Below are 20,096 nucleotides of genomic sequence, written 5' to 3'. Positions count from 1 at the left end.
GTTGATGGTCTAGAGGAAGAAGGCAGATGGTTGAAAGGGCCTCATCCGTGGTCCTGCACCGATAGCGTCTGCACTGCACTGGCCCACCTGGAGGTCAGCCGATCCAACAGGCCTTCCAAACGGCAGCCCTGGACATGCCACTCCCCATCACAGGTCCAGTGGCCTTCACTGCCCTTGCTCACTCCCTGCGACGCTCAGGCCCACGTTACCTTTGCTTAGGGCCCCCCACTCCTGCCAGCAGGACTACGCACAGCAGATTCCTCTTCCTAGAACATGCTCCCTCTCCCCTCCCCTCAACCCTCGGGCTTAGTCACAGCCTCCTGGTGGTTCAAACCTCAACTCCAGGGTCACTTCCCTGCACTGTGACCTGCCACTTGGCGCTGTGTGCAGTGACACACAGGGGGTCGGGGGAGTTTTTGCTTGCCATCTGCTCCTTCAGCTCACGGGGGAGCCTCACGCACATCAGGAGAAGGGGACAGGGGTGGGGACGCAGTCTCTCGATCTCCAGCTTTGGTTTCCTCACCTGTAAAAGGGGGGCAGGTACCCTGAACGCAAAGGAGAGAGCTGAGGTGCCCAGAGTAGATGCCACCCGGGGTGGCTGGGGTGCTAGAGGCACTGCTGGTCCCTCGGTGCTTCCTGGAGGAAGGGGCGCCTGGGCCAGCAGAGAAGGGCAGGGAAGGCTCTGGAGGAAGGTGCAGGAGGGTATGTGCCAGTGTCTGGCTTGGCTGGAGCTGCCGTGGGGGCAGAGCCTCTAGAAAGTCAAGATGGCGCCAGAGAGCAGGAGCCTCAGTGAGGAAACCGGGGAGAGATGAAGGGTCACCCACGGAATCCTGCCCCTCGCATGCCTGTATGCCTTCTGGGGCCGCTCCAAAGAGGGTGTTACCCAGCGCTTTCAGGAGGTGGATACAGGCTGGGCCAGGTCTGGCAACGGGGATGGCTCTCTATGGGGCCTGTTTGGCATTTCTTCTTTCAACCTCAATCTAAAAGGTTCTCTGCACACAGCCTCCCAGGTGCAGAGACGGAGTGAGAGAAAGTGAGACCAGCACAGGGCTCAGAGAGGGGAAGGGCATGCTGGAAGTTCCACAGCACTTCCCTCAGGCCTGGCCAGGGTGTGGATGTGGAACGTGGTCTCTGAGGACCTGCTCATGCAAATAAGGACAAGAATAATGGCACATTCCCCATTTTAAAAAAATTTTATTTATTTTTGGCTGTGTTGGGTCTTCCTTGCTGCACGCGGGCTTTCTCTAGTTGCGACGAGAGGGGGGCTACACTTCATTGCGGTGCACGGGCTTCTCACTGTGGTGGCTTCTCTTGTTGCAGAGCACTGGCTCTAGGCGCGCGGGCTTCAGTAGTTGTGGCACTTGGGCTCGGTAGCTGTGGCTCGCGGGCTCCAGAGCATAGGCTCAGTAGTTGTGGCGCACGGGTTTAGTTGCTCCTCTGCATGTGGGATCTTCCCGGACCAGGGCTCGAACCCATGTCCCCTGCATTGGCAGGCGGATTCTTAACCACTGTGCCACCAGGGAAGTCCCACGTTCCCCATTTTCATTTAAAAATAGACTCTCACTTGGCACTTATGTGCCAGGAGCTCTTCTGAGCTCTTTGCACTGTTAACCTTGGGTCTTCATAGCAGCCAGAGAAGATAAATTCCATTATTCATATTTCCATTTTACAGATGAGGAAACTGAGGTAAGGAAGAGAGCCTGAGTAGTCCCCCAAGGTCACCCAGCCAGGGCAAAGCCAAGAAGCCGGGGTGGTTTCACATCACTTTCTCAGGTCACCCTCTGACCTGGGGGAGGCGGGAGGGTGGAGTGGCTGTGCCTGGTTTTGTGAGGGGGGGGTTGGGGGCTGCATACAGAGGCTCAGAGAACCTGGATGCCGCCCAGGAAGACGCAGTGGAGTGCTTCAGACCTCACCACTCAAGGAGCCCTGGCCCCACCCCACGAGCCAGGTGGGGGTGCCGAGTGGTGAGCTTGGTGGCTCGTGTTGGGAGGGAGCGAGTAGGCGTCGAGGGCTCTCTCGTTCCTAATCGGAAGACAGGAGGGGGCTGAGGACCCGCCGCACTCACTCCTTGGCTCCAGGGTTTGGAAGTAAAGGGCTTCCTCGAAAAGAGCGCTCTAAGGGGGTAGGCAGGGGACCGAGTGCTCGCCCGCCGCATGAGGGTGTGTGCACGCGCGCTCGGCGAGCCCGGGCTCTTTGTGTCCGAGCCCGAGCGCGCGTGCGTGTGCGGTGTGTGTGCGTGCGTGTGTGTGCGTGTGTGTGTGTGTATGTGTGTCCGCGTGTGGGGCGGGGCTCGCGCCCCGGCCCCGCCCCCGCCCCGCCCCCGCCCCGGCCAAGCTGGTATTTTTCCACCCAGCAGGATGGGTGATGCTGAGAGCTGCCTGCTCAGACAACAGACACGCGAGGTCAGGAAGAAGCCGCTTATAAATTACCGCTTCCTCCGCGCCGCCGCCAGCGCCGAGCTTCGGGTCCTGGCTGCAGCACAGCTCGCTGGCCGGCGCCGAGTCCCGAGGACCGCGAGCTCAGAGGCCGAGCCCAGCCTAGAGGGAGCGCCGAGCGCGGACCCCGCGGGCCAGAGATCGAGCCGGCTGGCAGCCCTCGGTGAGCGGAACCGAGCGCAGCCGAGTGCAGCGCCGCGGCCGCCCCAGGTACCGAGGGAGAGGGAGCCGGGCGCGCGGAGCCCCCTCCCCATCCCCGCGCCCCAGCTAGCCCCGACCTCCTCCCCGCCCAGGGACCCCGTTCCGGCGCCCCTTTCACCACCCAGGGACGGACGGAGGGTCGCGCGCTCAGTCCCCCCGCGGGGCTGTTATTGTTTCTCGGGCGAAGGGGCTCGGGCTTCTCGTGCGGGAGCCAGGTGTGTGTGTTTGTGTGTGTCTGTTCTGGTGTCTCGATCTCTCTGGGGGTCTACATGTATCTCCGTGTGTGTCTGTGTGTTTCTGAGGGTGGCTGTTTCTCCATGTTCCCAGCAGCATGCACTTGTGTGTCCCAATGTGTGCCTGCTGTTCTGTGACCTGGGCTGTGCGTGTGTGTGTTCTGGTGTGTGTCTGTGATACCTGTGTGGCTGTGTCTTCAGATGTTTGCTCTTGTGTGTCCTGGAGTGTGTCTGTGTGAACCTGTGTGTGTGTGACTGTATCTCCGAGTACCTGGCTGTGCACGTGTGTGTCCCAGAGTGTGGCTCTGTCTCTGGGTCCCTGGTTTCGGACACTCATGTGCCCTCGACTGTACCCGAGGGAGTGTCCCCGGTGCCTAGAGGGCCACACAGCCAGAGCTGGTTCTCCAGGGCAGGCGCTGAGTGGGTAGAGGTGATAGGGCGACATGGCTCCAAGGGTGCTGCCTGTGTGCAGCGTGCAGGTGGCAGTGCCAACGTCCAGCAGCCTTCAGTGGCAGGATCCAGGCCCCGAGGGACAGCTGGGAGCCAAGTGGACAGTGGGCAGGGAGGGCAGGATGCATCCATCTCGAGACCTTTCCCTTCCTTCTGGGGGTTCCTCTTTTGAGCTGGAGGTTCTCGTCCCCCTCCCACTAGGAAAGCCAGAGAGAGGATCTCAGGGATTTCATCCTCCAACCGCTGAGGTTTTGTCCTGGACCGGAGGGGGACCTCTGGGCTACCCTCCCTGGCACTCAGAGGGAGGTGTGTGCTGGGCAGGGCCACCGGCCTGGCTATTTTGGTCACTGCCCAGCCTCTGCCAGATCCTGGCCTCCCCCAAGACCAGCCCCAAAAGCTTGGGAGGCAGCCTGGACCCCCATTTCCTGCCTGGAGAAATAAATCAGCTCAGTAACCGCCTGGACACTTGAACGGAGGGTCTTGGGGCTGAGGTTACGAGGCACGTGGCTCCATTTGGACTTGGGTGAATTGGCCCATGCTTTGGCACCGCTGATGTTCAAATAAATGTCATGGGGGAGACCTTTTTTAAATTTCTTTTTAATTTTTTCTTGGCTGGAAAGGAGAGGATCTCATCCAGAGTCTCCCAGCCAGAAGGAGTTTATTTTTATGAGAAAGAGCGGGTGAGCGCTTAGCAACCGCTTGCCTCCCTCTCGACCAGGGAGTCATCCGGGGAGTGTGGGGTGGGCACAAGGGAGGTGTGGTGTGGGGGCGGAGTGGGGGGAGGAATTTCATCAGGATGGTTTTGGGGGCGTTTGGAGGGGGCCCGAGGGCACTGGCTGAGAACCCACCATAGCGTAGTAGTGGAGGACTGGCTAGAGGTCGTGGGCCTGGCTCAGTCCCCTGTTGACCTTGGGCAAACTTTTTTGTCCTCTGTTTCCTCATCTGTAAAATGGGTGGAGTAAAGTGGCTATGGGGTAAGCTGAGACGAAAGGCAGGAGCTCTTCCCCAGGGAGCTGAGTCCAAGCACTGTGCCTCTTAGTCTGCAGGCGACCTTGGGTGATTCCCTCAGCCGCTTTGAACCTCAGCTTCGCTGTCTGGGCAGCAAGGACGCCAAAGCCGGCCTCACTGCGTCCTTGAGGGGATTGAGGGAGATGAGGCTGAATAAGCCTGTGGTAAGCTGTAAAGCCGGGCTCGGCTTTGGAGCTGCCGATTAGAGGGTGTCACGAGGTCCTAGGTCACTGTGGTATGCGGCAAGGGCCAAGGCTCACTCTCGAGCTCTTGTCCTTCGGGGATGCCCTTGTACTGACCTGTGGCGCAGCCACAGTCACCTCCCCTGCCCCTTCCCTCCCATCTCATCCTGCGGAGATCCGGTCCCATCTGCTTTGTGGAGTCGGGAGGCCCTAGCGAGCGGGTAGTGCCTCTTTTACAGATGGGCAAACTGAGAGCCGCCCAGAGGACTTTGCCTTGATTGGACAGCGGCAGGATTGGGCTTCAAAGGCCTTCCCTGGGCCAGCCGCGAGTTTGGACTCTGTGGGGCTTTAGTCACTGATGTCCTGGGGAGTTGAAATTGGACCAGGACCTGGGGAGAACAAGGGACAAAGGCTCCGGGTCTTCAGGGTTGGAGGGTGAGTGCGTGGGCCCCATTGGCACCTGGATTCCACCCCTGGTTACTCATTCTCCCTTCTCTGTGCCTCTCAGGGAGCACTGCCACTCTTCCTACTCAAGTGTCAGCCCCCCACGAGGCAGTGTGGGCTCTGGGGATGGTGTTTTCTAACTCACCGCCTATCAGCTTGTCAAAGGATTTGGGAGCCTGTGAGACTTTATCTGGAAGTCTTTCCAAAGGTCCCGAAATGATAAGACACTCGTGAGTCATTCAACACATTCCTGTATATAGGAAAGAGGTGAAAAATAAATTACAAGGAACACCTGGGATGCAGCCTGGTCACAGCTGGAAGGGGTCTGGGTGGGAATTCGGGTTGGCGTTGGAACCCCAGGGCCACCCGCCAGGTGTGGTCTGACCACCCCCACCAACTTCTGCCGAAGGTCATAAGTGAGGGTCGGATTCTTCGGGGCTGCATCTCCGAAGAATGCAATCCCATGTTGCAATCCCGTCTCCAATCTCCATGTTGGCTAACTTATCTTGGCCAAAGTGTTTGTTTGAATTTACGGGTTCTGGGGAGGAGCCCTGGGTGTGGAAATGCCCAGGGTGGCCTTCAAGTGTGAATGGGAGATCTTTTATAACATGCCTTGTTTCTTTGCTGTTGTCAGTTCTGGCCAGGCACTGGATTTGGGGTAGAATACTGGCTTTCGAGGAGCTCATAGCCCAGAGGGAGATGGGCAGCGCAGCAGCCGCTGTGACCATGCTGCATGTGGGTGCCGGCGCTGAGTGTGCCTAGGTGGCAGGGTCGCAGGCAGGAGGCATTTCAGCTTCTTAGAGGAGGTGATGCCGGAGCTGGCAGCTTCTGTGGGCAGAGGAACTGGGTGCGCTGGCATTCCGGGCAGGGGGCATAACAGGTGCAAAGGGACAGGGCATGAAATAGACAAGCGTGTTTGTAGAACAAGCCTCACAGGGACCCAGCTGGAGAGAGGAACAAGAGCCAGGTGTGGCGGGCCTTGAGCGCTGGGTAGATGGGGTTAGCCTTTATTCTGAAGGCAGCAGAGATAGAAATTGCATCAGGCTGGGTTTGGGGACAGCAGTGTCGAAGCCAGTTAAACCCAGGAGTCCAGGAGACCCTCATGGTGAGTGAGGAACTAGGCTGAGGTTCAGGACCGAAGGTGGCCAGGCCACTGCTAGTCAGGGCACAAAGCATTTTCCATGCCAGCGAATCTTGCCCTGAGCTCTTTTTGTAAACATGGGGTGAAGGCCCGGACATGCTGTCTAACAAGTACACAGGCCATTAACTGTGCCTCTGACCTCCCCGGAGCACACAGCCCTGGCGCCTTGGGTGAATTACGTCTGTCCTGGACAAGGCTTCTTTCGGGGTTTCCCTGCCCACCTCACCTGCTCAGAGGCTCCCTTTGGAAACCTAAGCTGAGGGGCAGGGATTAGGGGTGGTGGGGAGAGGGCAGAGAGAATGGAAATTGCTCTTCTGTGTCTAAAAACCAACATAGAAACAACAAATCACCCAACACAGTCAAAGGGGGAGGGGGTGTGTGGGGAGGGGGCAGGTCGCCTTAACTCTAGTCAGGCATCAGAATTACCTGAGTGACTTTGTACAAATTCAGGTTCCCAGGCCTGGACATATGGAATCTGAATCCCCAGGGGGTGGAGCCTAGGAATCTGTATGTTTAAAAGTTTTCAACTGTGACTGTTAGAAATATGTATATGAAAATTGAGATATAATTTGCATTCAGTGAAATGCAAAGATTCTGTTACAGTTTGTTGAGTCTTGATACACCCGTGTAACCATCATCCAGATCAAGATATAGAAAATTTCCAGCTCCCCTGGAAAGTTGACTTGTGCCCTTCCCCTCCCAGAGACAACCAGTTTCTGATTTCTATCACCATTAGTTTTGCCAAGCCTAGAACTGGATGGATTTGTATGGTATATACTCTTTTGTGTCTGGCTTCTTTCTGCCTGATGATTTTAAGATCCGTTCATGCTGTTGAGTATATCAGTAGTTCAGTCCTTTCATTGCTGAGGAGTAAACCATCATATGGATGCCTCACAGGTTGTTTATGCACTCTCCTGTGGATGGACATTTGGCTTGTTTCCAGTTTGGGGTGATTATGAATGAAGCTTCTATGAGCCTTCATGTACAAGTCTCTTTGTGGGCGTATGTTTTCATTTCTCTAGGAGTGGAACTGCTGGGGCATAGGGTAGATATTTGTTAACTTTATGAGAAACTGCCAAAAGGGTCTCTTTTAATTACGAAAACAAGAGACCTCAAGCAATACAGCACTGTACAAACAAAAGGTGATTCTTAAAGATCGTTTTTTAAAAAAGTGCAATCTAGTCTTCAGTCGTCTGTCCATCGTCTCTATCTTCCTATAATAACAATAAAAGCCTTTAAGATTATACGTTTTCCTCTGCGTACAGCTTTGACTGTACCCCTCAGATATCTAGATGTACATATATTCCTTTTTATTCTTTTTAGATCAGTTTTCATTTCAGTTTTGATTTCCTCTTTGACCCAGGGTTATTTAGGATCATCTGTTCAGCAAGCTAGCTGTAGTTCCGTTTTGTTGTTAACGAAAATGACATCATACCGTTCTTGGTTCTGCCACTTAACACTATTCAAACAACAGACCATTGTGGAACGGTCGCTTGTTAGAACATACAGATCTCCAGGCCATTCTGAACAGCTAGTCTGCATGTGGGAATCACTGACCGAGTCTGGCCTGTCTTAATCACCCCGAGTACTGCCACCTTAGTGAATGAAACGCTTCCACCCAATGGCTTTGAACTTAATCTGAAGGTGGGCAGAGAAGCAGCCCAAGGCAGCTCAGTAGTCTGAGATGGGAAGGAACCAATACTTTTTCAGCACCGCTAGGTCCTATCTCCCTTCCTGCATTTAAGCCCTGTGCCTGACTTGGGGGTTCTTACCTCCATCTTCTAGAAGAGTTCATCCAGTCTCAGAAAAGTGACTTACCGCCCCTCACACAGCTGGGACCTGGGAAGGAGAGAACCAGAACCACTGCCCATCATCGTTCCACTGCGCATGCTTTTTACTGAGCACCTACAAGGTGTCTGGCATAGGGCCAACGCCAGAGGGAGGGATAAACAGATAAAACAGCCCCTGGGCTCAAGTAGCTCACAGTCTCACAGGAGGGGAGAAGATCTGTATCGGGAAGAGGTTAATGAACAATCCCAGCAGATTATGCCAAGGGCAGGGAACCCAGGGAAGGTGTCAGGGAGGGTGCGCGGTCCACTGGCTGGGAGTGTGGGGACTTTGGGGTCATGGAGTTAAGCCTCCCTGCCCACCCACTTAATGGATGAGGAGACTGAGGTCCGAGTGAGGCCTAGATCAACAAGAGGGCCATTATTCACAGACTTAAGGTTCTCCCCCTCCGCACCCCGGCCCACCTGCCATTCAGTGCTGATGAAGTTAAGCACAGTGTTTCTACTTCTGTCTCAAACTTTCGATGACTCTCTTCACAGCTCTCCGATCCTGATTGTGTCACAGCGGTGGGAAGGGGGATGGAAGGGCCAAGCCATACTGATCCGAAGGATTCCTTGGGCTTGGCCGTGCAGGAGACACCTGCAGCGTCTGGAACAGGGCTTCCTGGGCAGCGGGACCACCTGCTCAGGGAGGAGCGGGGAGCCTGGCCCTGGTGGGCAGCTCTGGCCACTGTGTGGGACAGAATGGAGGCAGTTGTGAGAGGGCTGGCGAGTGTCCCTGCTGGAGGGCGGGGCAGCTGCCTTCTTGTTCCGCTCACCTTGGGTCCTCACTGGACAGACACCAGCCCCCAGCTTTGCCCCGCCCTCCTCCACTGAGCGGAGGCTGGGACCACATCTCTGTGGGGTCCCTAGTGTGGACGTTCTGAGAGTTTTTTCCTTCCCACCGCTCCCCTTTGCACACGATGAAAGAATTCTACCATCCACTTTCCTGCAGAAAGTCCTTAACATAGCCAGGTTGCTGTCACCTGGTGGCGGTGGAGGGGTGTGGTTGGCCTTGGGTTTCAGCAGAGTCATGCTTCCTGGGGGAAGGGCTTCGGAAGGGGGCGGTCCTGAAGGCTCTGCCCTTTTGCCCCATGGCCATTCGGCACCTGGAGACAGAGGGCTGCTCAGCCCTGATGGTGGACTCAGGCCGTGATTTTAAGAACGTTCATTCTATCACCACATGGCACCTGGTGTCTCCTCTCTGGGTGGATGCCACCACAGCTCAAGACAGCAAACTCCTCCCCAGCCTCCATGCCTCCTGGGCTCTATAGCGTCGGGGGCCAGCTCTCAGCATGTCACTCTCCTGCTCCCAAGCCTTCTGTGGCTCCCTAGTGCTTTGTGAAATCAAGTCCAAACTCCTTAGCCTGGCATTCAGCGCCCTTCCTGATCTGGCTCCTGGCCAGTGTTTATTCTCATCTGCCACCACTTCTCTCTGCTCCCTGTGACCTGGCTGCTTTCTGCTCTCAGCCTGAGCCTCAGGCTCTCAGCCCTGCCCAGACCTCAGCCCGAAAGGCTCTTCCTCCCTTCCCTCCGAATTCCCACTCTTCGAGGGCCAGCTTGAGGCCACCTACTTCATGAAGTCTTCCTGGAACCCCTTAAAGGTGCGTGACACATTGTAAGCACCCAACAAAGATTCTCGGAGTCAAAGTGGACTTAACCTCGCCCTGCTCTGAGCCCCTGTGGACCTTTTCTCTGGCTGGAACCCAGACCTGTGTGGTCTTACCTTTTTTCCAGCCACCTGACCAGAGGCACATCAGGGGAGTGACAGATGCCCCAGCAGCCAGCCAGCACGGGGCCTGGCGCACAGTAGGTGCCCGGCACAGAAATAGAGGCCGTCTGATTCCCCCTGTCCTGAAATGAGAGCCTATGATTTGAGCATCTGAGTGGGTCCAAGCTTGGAAATTATATCCACCCATCACTATCCATCCTTCCAACAAATGTTTGTTCTAGAGCCTGTCGTAGGCCCTGGGGATGTGGCAGTTGAACAGGATGGACCAACTCATGCCCTCAGGGAGCTGACCACAAGGGTTAAGTGAATTGTTACAGGCGCACTGGATGCCCTTGGCCACTGGCTTGCTGTGTGACCTAGGCAAGTCCTTTCCCTGCTCTGTCCTAACCTGTAAGGAAGCTTCATGTTTGAGGGAAATACCTGCTGAGTGAAGGGGGGAAAGACTCTTGTTTCTCTCTGTTGGGGAGCACATGTCACTACATGGGTGATGGTCCTGTGGGATTTGATTGTAGTCCCATTGGTTTTCAGGATGTTTTAGCCCTCGCTCTGAAAGGGGGCACCCGATTTGGGGACTGGAGTTCAGGGATGCTCTGAGCAGAGCTGTAGCAACAGGATTTTAGTGGAAAACACTTCCTTGGAGAAGAAAGTGGGGTTTCTTTTAAAAATATTTATTTATTTGGTTGTGCTGGGTCTTAGTTGCGGCACGTGGGCTCCTCAGCTGCAGCAGGTGAACTCTTAGTTGTGGCATGCGTGTGGGATCTAGTTCCCGGACCAGGGATGGAACCCGTGTCCCCTGCATTGGGAGCGTGGAGTCTTAACCACTGCGCCACCAGGGAAGTCCCAGAAAGTGGGTTTTTATTCCGTCATTGGTAGAAGAGTATAGATCAGAATAGACCTTTAAAAAAAAAAAAAAAAGACCCAACCTGCCAGCCTCTGTCGCCGGGACTGAGCAGAATCTGTTTCTGCTTCCACTTCTCACCAATGCAAGGTGTGGGTTGTTTGCAAAGGATTGCATCCCAGGCCTGAGAAAACAGTACTAGTCGCTGCAAAATCGTCCCCCACGGGCAGCTCCGGGCGTCCCGTATGGTTTGTGTGGTCCACTCAGAGTTTTATAAAATTGAGCCAGTGTTTCTTCAATGTGGGTTTTGTTTGTTTTTTGCATCTGCCTCTGGCCACTTGGTTTCTCTGAACGGCCCTCCGTTGGTTGGGACCCGGCTGCCTCGAGGCAGGGACATGCTGCCGGTGGATCCTGGGCAGGTGGGGGCCTTCCTGCTGTGTTCCTTCAGCAGGACTGATGGTGCAGCATAGGGAAGAGGGATTCCTCCCCCTTTCAGGGGACCCGTAGTGCTTTCAAGGGGCATTTCAGGGCTGGAGCAGGAGAAATCCAGCCACCCCTGCCTGCGCACTGCTCTGTGGGGGGCTGGGGGGGGGTGGCCTGGCTGCAGCACGCACCTCCCAGGGCAGCCCCCTTCTGCCAACCTCTGCTGGGAGTTCCGGGTGGCGCTGCAGGCAGAGAGGGTGATTTGCCTCCTTGAATGTAAAGCACTCAGCCTTCTGGAGAGCGGACCAGGCAGCCGGTCTCTGCCAAAACCCATACATCTGAGATCTGTAATTTTTTCGGTGTATTTTGTCACCTTGGCTGAGCCATGAGTTAAGTCCGATGGTCCGCGCCTACTCGCTAAGCCCTGTGTCCCCTCCCCTCTCCTGAGCCGTCCGGGGGCTTGTCGTTAGTTGGGAGGCTGGGGAAGCTGGAGGATTTTTCTTCCCTCTCTCAACATTTCATTACCTTTGACCCCTGCCTGCCATTCCCCCAGGCCTGGGGGGTGTGGGTGTATCTTGGCTCTGCCCTGGGACGTGGCAAGAACGACAGTAGTAATTATGACATATACCAGCACTCCTCAGACTTGGAAGATGTAGGCCTCACTTGCGATCTTGTTAAAGTGCCCCTTCCCCGGCAGGAGGGCTAAGGTGGAGTTGAGATTCTGCATTTCTCACCAGCTCTCAGGAGCTGCCGAGGCTGCTGGTCTGTGTGGGCGGGGCACACTCTGAGTAAAGGAGGTTAATCATAGCTTTTGCCACACTCTGTAAGCCAGGCCCTGTGCCTTGTAAGCATCATCTTCCTAATCATCACAAAAGGTACCATCGTTCCCATTTTGCATGTGAAAAGCTGAGGCCCCAGAGAGAGCAGGTAACTTGCCCGAGGTCACACAGCCGGGAGGCGGCTGAGCCAGGCCAAGCTCTCTGGGCCAGTGCCACCTTGGAAAGGCTGCTGGTGGGGAAGCCCTTTTCTGCTGAATGGTGTCCGTGGTCCAAAAGCCACAGGAGGCTTTTCAAGGCAGCCAAGTCGGATGTAAATCAAGGAGAGCCAGGGGCCAGCCAGGCCGCGCGTTGACAGCAGGGTGGCCCAAGGCAGTGTGTCAGGACCAGGCCCGCTGTGGGATTTGGTGCTGGCGTGCGGCCTGGTTGGGGGAGCAGCTGGGGGATGCCCACAGCTCCTGTACGACCGGTGTGGGGCCTGCCTGGAGCCCAGAGGCACCAAGTCACACTTACCGCCTCCCCGTTATTTAGATAACTCCCAGGATGCAGGGCTGGCTGGAAGGGTCAGCAACGGGACGGAAGCTGGGACCTGGTGCTTTAGTTGTTTAAAGGCTGGCTCATCCTTGCAATCACATGGGCGCTTTCCCTTAATTGGGGGTCTGCTCTGGGGACTGAGGGGCTGTGGTCTCCTGCCTGGCTGGGCCTTCATTTCTACACTAGGCACCTGCCCCAAGCAACTGGGAAGAGTAGAGTAGATTTAGAGTCTGGGTCCTCAAAATGTGGTCACTGGGCGAGCAGTCTCAGCATCATTGGGAGTTGGTTAGAATGCAGAATCTGGGTCCCCACCCCAGCCCTGCTGACTCAGACCCTGGGGGTAGTACCCAGTTCTCTGTGTTTTAACAAACCCTCCAGGATTAACTCTGAGAAGGGCTGATTTCTCCATCTCCAGCCAGATGCCCAGGGGTAGGGGAGGATCAGTCCTAGCCTTTGCAGTTGGCTAGAGTGCCAGGGCAGCAGGAGGACCGCAGATGTCATTTCATCTGTGCCTCCCTTTTCTGATGGCCTGAGTGTCAGAGAGATAAAGAGACATGCATGAACTTACACCGCAAATTCAAGGCAGATTTGGGTCTGGGTTCTTAGGGTTGCAAGTGGCAATAATCAGTTCAAACATTTACTGACTCCTTTAACGGAAAAGCCCAGAGTCGTACTTCAGGTATGGCTGGATCCAGATGCTGAGAGATGTCACTGGGGCTTAGTTCCTTTCTCTCCCTTTCTGGCTCCATGTCCCTCCTCTGTTGGCCCCATTCTCCTTGGGGTGCCCCCAGCTGCACAGGGTGTTGCCCACCCCCACCCCCAGCAAAGCCATCCCAGCCTAGAAAGAGCTTTCTTTTTTCCCAATGTTTTCAGCACAAGTCCCTGTTGTCACTCTCAGTGTCCAGTCTTGGTCATGTGCCTGTCCTGGAGCCAATCATGACAGCCCTGATTGGCTCAGCCTGGCTCAAACACCCAACCCTGGAAATAGGAGGTGGGCTCAGCCCACCCAGAACCCCATGGGCTGGGAGTGGCATGTGGGGGTCTCCAGGGGGAATAGATGCAGGCTGTGCCCAGAAAAAAGGGTCCAGGTGCCAGCACAGTAGCTAGACATACAGGGACTTGTTGCCATTTTTATTCTCCTCTGAGTTGGACTCATGCAACTGCTAATGTCTCACCTCAGATAAAATTGTACTCTCGTTCCTCTGGTTCCTTTAACATTGTGCCTGTAATTGTGCATTGAACATACTACCTCCATTTCCCCTTTGTCCCTCTTCCCTTGGTATGGTCCTGGATAACCAGGAACACATTGCCACTTCCACCACCTGCTGCAGACATTACTAATCCACCCAGACTTCACAGAGCTGTGCGTCCACCCAGAGAATGAAGCCTCGATGGCATCCATGTCAGCCCCTCCTATGTGATTCCAGGCTCCAGGAGAGTGGCGACCTCAGCTGTCTTGTTCACTGCCGGGTTCCAGTGCCTAGAACAGTGCCTGGCATATAGTAGATGCTCAATAAATAATTGACTCAGCATTCCTACACGCAGTGCCGCAGACACAGTGGGTGCCCATGTGAGCCTGGTGAACATGGAAGTCCAAACACGGCAATGAGGTGGTCTAATCTGGGGGACAGGGGGCTCTGTAGACTGCTGGAACCCAGTTCTGAGTCTGGGGAAGAGGCTCCAAGGGCAGGGCTGCAGGTACAAAGAGGAAAGGAGTGAGCAGCCCTGGAGGCCTCTCTGCTCTTCCATCACAACCCCCTTCCTTCCCTGCTAATCTGTTTAACTGTTCATTGAAGTGTAAGATCTTCCTTGATAAGGAAGCATTTCCTGGTTTTCTGCATTTTTTATTCCAGGAAACCAGGAGAGCCTTCCAGCACAGCTCTGCTGGTGGAATGAGGCAGAGGTGATCTGCCCCCACTTGCATTGTTTCCCAAACCGAGTCCAAAAGAACGGAGGTGGTCTATTTAGAAAAAAAAAAAGGCTTCAGGGGTCAGTCACACCTGGGGAGTGCTTGGCTCAGCACAGGTCAGCAGACTTCCTTGGCACAGTGACGCTCAACCTCTAACCAGGTGATGCGTATCAGCTTCTCCATCTGGCTTTGGCGCATCCCTGTGCTCACAGGGGACGGTCACTCACAGACCCGGGCAAGTGGCTGAGCTCGTGGGGGGCTTGGGGGAGCGCAGACTTTGGGTTTAGGGCTGGGGAGATGCTTACCTGTTCTCAGCCAGCAAGAAGAGCCTTTCCCCTCCTGAGTGCAGTCTGGGCCACCCACCCCTCCCAGCTCTGGTTCTTGCCACTGACAGTTTCAGGGATGCTGCACGCAGGCGAGGGGTGTGTGAGCGTGTGCCTGTGTGTGAACACGTGGTGTGTGTGTGTGTGCATGCTTGTGCGAGTGTGTGCAGGAGCACCCGGGCGCCTGGCCCCATTGGGTGTGGACGGGGCCCCTCCCAGTTGTGTGTGCTGGGTGGTCACACGGAATAGACTCTGGGTCCTGAGTACATCACACCCTGACCAGATCTCTTCTTTCCTTCTCTGCTTCCTTTCCTTGCAATAGGTCCAGAACAACAGCGCTTTGTGAGGAGCCTCCAAAACGTAAGTGGCATTTGACCTCCCCATGGTCTCGGTGTCTCGCCACGGGTGGCAGTGACCCACGGTGGGCGCTCAGGATCTCAGAGGAAGAGACAGAACCCCCGAGGCCCCAGGACCTTGTCCACAGGTCACCTCTGGGTGGCAGGTCCACGGCCTGCCTTGGCCACCTGTGCACATCGGTGGCAGGGAGGTAGCCCTGCAAATGGGCTGAGCACTGATTTCGAAGTCCTCGCCTGGACCCCAGCCTGGCTCTGCTGGTGAGGTGGTGAGGGGGCCTCATGAAGGTGAGGGGGACTTTGTGGAGTTGAGTCTAAGGTTTGGGGTCAGAAGCGTGTGAAAGGGTGAGCTCCTTGGCTCCCAGCAGACAGGATGCTCTGGGAATCGGGCTGCTGTCGCAGCTATCTCTTTATTGAACGTTTTATTTTTAAAAAATTGAAAACCTTCAAGAAAGTTGCACGAATGTTACAATGAACTCCTGTAAGTCCTTCACTTAGCTTTTCCCATTGTTAACATTTGCCTCCTTTGCTTCCTCGCTTTAATATATGCTATAAAAACAGTCACATTGATATTCTGAATCACTGGGGAGTTTCAGGCATGATGCCCCTTTACCTCTAATCCTTCAGCATGCGTTTTGTAAGAGCAAGGCCATTCATTCTCTTATATAAGTACACAATGATCAGCCCTGGAACATTTAACATTGACACAATTCTGTTATCTAATCTAAGAACTTAATGACGTTTTGCTGATTGTCTAGTATTTATAGAACCTCCCCCGCCTCCACTCCAGTTCAGGATCACAGTAGCATTTTTAAAAGGGGTTTAATGGGGCAGGAACCTGACTCAGTCACTTTTCTGCAGCTGCCTTCTACACCTTGATTTAAACATCCTCACTATAGGGGCTTTCAAAGAAGTCTTGGACTCGAGACATTCAGTAAGAAGTATACTTTACAACAGCATGCTGCGCGTACTTAACACGCGTGAAACTGAAACGAAAGTTTCACAAAATAAAACTCGTAGTCTCACCGTCTGCAGGGCTCTGTTCTGTTCTGTTCTCTTTTATAAAAATGATCACCCTCACCCTCTAAGTTGATTGCATGACCCACTAGTACACCCTGCTCTGGAATTTGAAAAACCTGGCTACCTGGGCAGACACTTCTCGGGATCACGCTCCCACGGGTCCGGGGCCGGGTTTGGTTGATTGGGGTCCCCTAGGAAGCCAGGACTGGGAGAAAAGCCTGAAGACCCTTGGCCTCTTGCTGCCGGTGGTGGACCCGATTCCACCCCAGTCATCAAGCTCCCAGCCCTGGGTCTCTGTCACCGGCAGCCACAGGCCTCCGGAACCACCCAACACCTGTTCTTCATGCTGTGACATCAGTTGCGGAGAATCAGGCTGGCATATCCCTGGTGGTCAGGAGATGCCCCGCTCCGGGTCAGCCTCCAGAGTCACCACTGTCATAAATAGCAAAAGGAATAATGGCGAACATTTACGGAACTCTTTAACAACGTTCACAATGCTGCCGAGGGTTTAATGATAGCAGCAGATTTTATCCTGCACCTGTCCTGTGATGGGCGCTGTGGTTCCACCATTTATTGAGCGCTTGCTCTGTCTCAGGCAGTGCTAGCACCTTAGTCGCCTGCAGTCCTCACAGTAGCCCTGTCAGGTGGGCGCTGTACAATGGTGGTCCCCATTGTACAGATGGGGATACTGAGGCTCAAAGGTGGTGAACTGCCTGCCCCCTCACCCCCGGGTCACACAGGATTTGAACGTGGTTGATCTGACCCTGGTGCCCACACCATCCAGCATAGCCCTCCCCTCCCCCTCCCCCAGGCTGGAGCAGACTCTGGTCCAGCCCCTTCCTGAGGCCTCTCACTGGTTAATGAGTAGCCCAGGGCAGCCAGGAAGCCAGGTGCCTGCCGCTGTGAAGCTGGAATGTGAGTTCTGCTTCCAGATAAAGAGAATCTTGTGCAAGGGGCTTGGCCTTTAGAGGCAATAAACAGAGGCCGGCCAAGGTTCCTCTCCCCAAGTCTTGCTGATCCGTCCATACTTGGTGGGAGCCCATTTTACTAGAGAGGCCGCTGAGGCTGAGAGGCCTGTCTGACGCCTCCTCCAAGCAGCCCTTTTGGTTTAGTCTTGCCAAAAGTGCTCACTGCTCCCTGACATGGCAGGCAGTGGGATTTGGAGGGAGGTGTCTTTAGAGAACAGCTGTCATCTCTGAAGTCTGAGCCCTGCTGGGTGTGCGGCCTTCAGTTCCCACCTGCGAAAGGGGATGGTGATCACTCAGGAGCCCCTGCAGAGATGACAGATGTGTGCATGTCCGTCGGGTGTTCAGCAGACCCTGGGGTATTAATGAACCAGCCAAAAATAGTATTCCTGAGCTGGGGGCAACCTGGATAGTAGAAAGTCCTTGGAGCTGGAGAGTCAGACAGCCCAGGTTCAAATCCTGGCTCCATCCCTGGCCAGCTGTATGACCTTGAGAGGGCAGTCAGAGCCTCTCGCAGCCTCCTCTTCCCCACCTGTGAAATGAAACAATAACAGCCCCGGGAGGAGCAGAAAGTGAGTATGGGATCAGGGGTAACGACCAGTCATCACGGTGGGGTTTGGAAGCGCGCAAGAGGCCTAACAAAGTCAGTGCCCCGCACCCAATAGCATTTCTTTTATTTATTTATTTTTTATAAATTTATTTATTTTATTTCTTTATTTTTGGCTGCATTGGGTCTTCGTTGCTGCGCGCGGGCTTTTTCTAATTGTGGTGAGCAGGGGCTACTCTTTGTTGCTGTGCGTGGGCTTCTCATTGCGGTGGCTTCTCTTGTTGCGGAGCACAGGCTCTAGGCGCACGAGCTTCAGTAGTTGTGGCTCGCGGGCTCAGTAGTTGTGGCACGCAGGCTCAGTAGTTGTGGCGCACCGGCTTAGTCCCTCCACGGCATGTGGGATCTTCCCGGACCAGGGATCGAACCCATATCCCCTGCACGGGCAGGCGCGTTCTTAACCACTGCGCCACCAGGGGAGTCCCCCCAGTAGCATTTCTTATCTCATCTCCTAGGTGGGATCCCCTGAGCAACTCCCCCCCACCTGAAAATCAGGTCCACCCTCCTGGGTGCCCAGGAATTTTAGGGAGGGGGAACCTCTCTGGGCTTGTCGTGAGAATTCCTGTGCGGCCTTCTCCACCTGTGCCTCCCCCGACCTCACCGCCCTCCCTCCCCAGCTTGTAAACTCTGGCAAGGGAGGGGGTGTCAGTACGACCTCTGACCATCCACCAAAGCACTCGCTGCCTGGAAGGGCCAAGACAGTGAGAAAATGGTATTTATTGTTTGTTTACCCTGCTTATAAAAGTCATACAATTTTTCAAAAATTGAGATAGGGTTGGCATACAACGCTGGTGTAAATTTAAGGTGTACAGTGTGTTGATTTGGTCCATTGCTATTGCGGTATGAGTGTCACCGTAGCATTAGTTAACACCGCCATCCAGTCACTTAATGATTTCTTCTAGTGTTGAGAAGTAATATGTTTTTCATACAGAAAATTTGGAGAGCACAGAAAAGTCAAAACAAGAAAATAAAATTCATCTCTATTCCTACCATCCAGAGATAAGCACCTAATGGTACATTTATACACGTGTGGGTCATATACCTTATTTAAAATTTTCCTCTCCAAATTGAACTCGTAGCATGGCTCTTTAGGAGCCAATTTCTCCCAGCACACCCTCCAACCTATTTCTGATAGCGCTTTGGGGTCTTGGGTCTTCCAAGTCCAGGGTTGGCAAACTTCTTAAAGGGTTGGATAGTATGTATTTTGGGCTTGTGGGCCATGGGCTCTCACCTCTGCTATTGCAGCTAGAACCCAGTCCAAGACAATAGGCAAATGATGGATGGAGCTATGGGCCAATAAAACTTTATTTACAAAAACAGTGCTGAACCTAGCCCAGGGGCCACAGTTTGCTGACCCCCTGTTCTAGTTTGTTTTGATTTGTTTGAGTAAACCATCATTTATTTAAGTAATTCCCTAGTGAGGAGAGATTGGCTGTGTGTAGTTTTTCTTTCTTGAAAACCACTCTGCTGTGAACATTTTTTTTTCTATTTTTAATTATGGTAAAATACACATAACATAAAATTTGCTGTCCTAACCATTTTTAAGTCTACAGTTTAGTCGTGTTAAATGTATTCACATTGTTGTGCAGTCAATCTCCGGAACTTTTTCATCTTGCAAAACTGTATGCAGTAAATTACATATTGGTCTGGTCAGGAAACTGGAATCGCTAGCATGAAGGGAGTGTGCATTTTTAAGATGCTGGCACTTGTTGCCAAATTATTGACCCTCCAGAAATTGCCCTAATGTCATCAGTGACAGTCCTCAGTCCTTGAGAGAGAGGTGGCACGTTCCTGGTGAATGTGCTTTCAGGGTCTTAGGGGGCAGAAGATTTAAAACAATCCATCCCAGAGGAGCTGCTCCCAGTCTGCCAGCCTTCCTTTTTTGGGAAGAACATAAAAACTCAGGAAGTATAAAATGCTATGAATTCTAGGCCTCCTCCGAGGCTGATAAATACACCCTTTAGAGAGAGGAGAGGTGTGTTTAAGACCTAATCTCACCATGAGTCTGGGTGTAAATGTCTTTTGGCCTCTGCCTTGCTGTGTGACCCAGGGCATGCCACTTAACCTCTCTGGGCCCCAGAGTCTTCTGTCAAAATAGACATGTTGTAGAATCTCCCTTCTGTGGTTGTTGTGAGGATCAGGGAAGAAAAACTATGAACCTTCTCAGTACAGTGACTAGCCCATAGCAATTACTGAAAGTGGTACTTGTCACTGTAATTGGTCTTCCTATTGCTACTATTACTGTTAATACTTTTGATACCTCTATCAGGGTAGGCTGAACATATGGACAATAATAGCGTGCACAGCTCTTTGCAATTCTCAAAAAGGTCTCCCATCTTTCATACTTGCATTATCGTATAGCGTAGTTATTACTGTCGCCACCTAACAGGTGAGAGATGTGAGGCTCAAGAAGGCAGTGGCCAGCTTGAGGTCAGCCGTGTTTCAGGACGGGACCTGGGGTGAGCCACGTCTTTGGCTTCTAGCCTTGAAGTCAAAGGTGCTGGGAGACGGGGCCTCTGGACCACCAGGCCAAGCAGGAGCCTCCTCTTCTGGCCTAACCTGTGGCGGGAAAGCTTGGGCCTCAGGTGGAGAGAAGATTCCTTGGGTGTATCTTCCTGTCTTGGCTCTTATCCCAACGGGGGTCACACAGGGATTTCTTGAAGGAGAGAGATTATTATTCTAATGTGTGTGGTTCTTTC

The 20,096-nt window shown here is 53.9% G+C and overlaps 1 protein-coding gene across 4 annotated transcripts in view; it reads left to right on the top strand.

Moving 5' to 3' along the window:
- The first annotated feature begins 2,353 nt into the window (after positions 1–2,353).
- SLC6A6 (solute carrier family 6 member 6) overlaps positions 2,354–20,096 on the top strand; it is a 79,818-nt gene continuing 62,075 nt past the window's right edge. For 2 of the 4 annotated variants that reach the window (XM_036868343.1, XM_036868341.1), the window contains exons 1-2: positions 2,354–2,598; positions 14,778–14,815. The gene's annotated coding sequence lies outside the window, so the exon portion shown is untranslated. Of the gene's footprint in view, positions 2,646–14,777; positions 14,816–20,096 lie in introns of all 4 variants that reach the window. The other 2 variants (XM_036868342.1, XM_036868340.1) reach the window with 1 other exon arrangement.

This window comes from Balaenoptera musculus, chromosome 11, assembly GCF_009873245.2.
Source record: "Balaenoptera musculus isolate JJ_BM4_2016_0621 chromosome 11, mBalMus1.pri.v3, whole genome shotgun sequence".
Lineage (NCBI taxonomy): Eukaryota > Metazoa > Chordata > Mammalia > Artiodactyla > Balaenopteridae > Balaenoptera > Balaenoptera musculus.
Note: the sequence above shows the minus strand (reverse complement) of the source record. Positions and strands in the feature narration are given on the sequence as shown.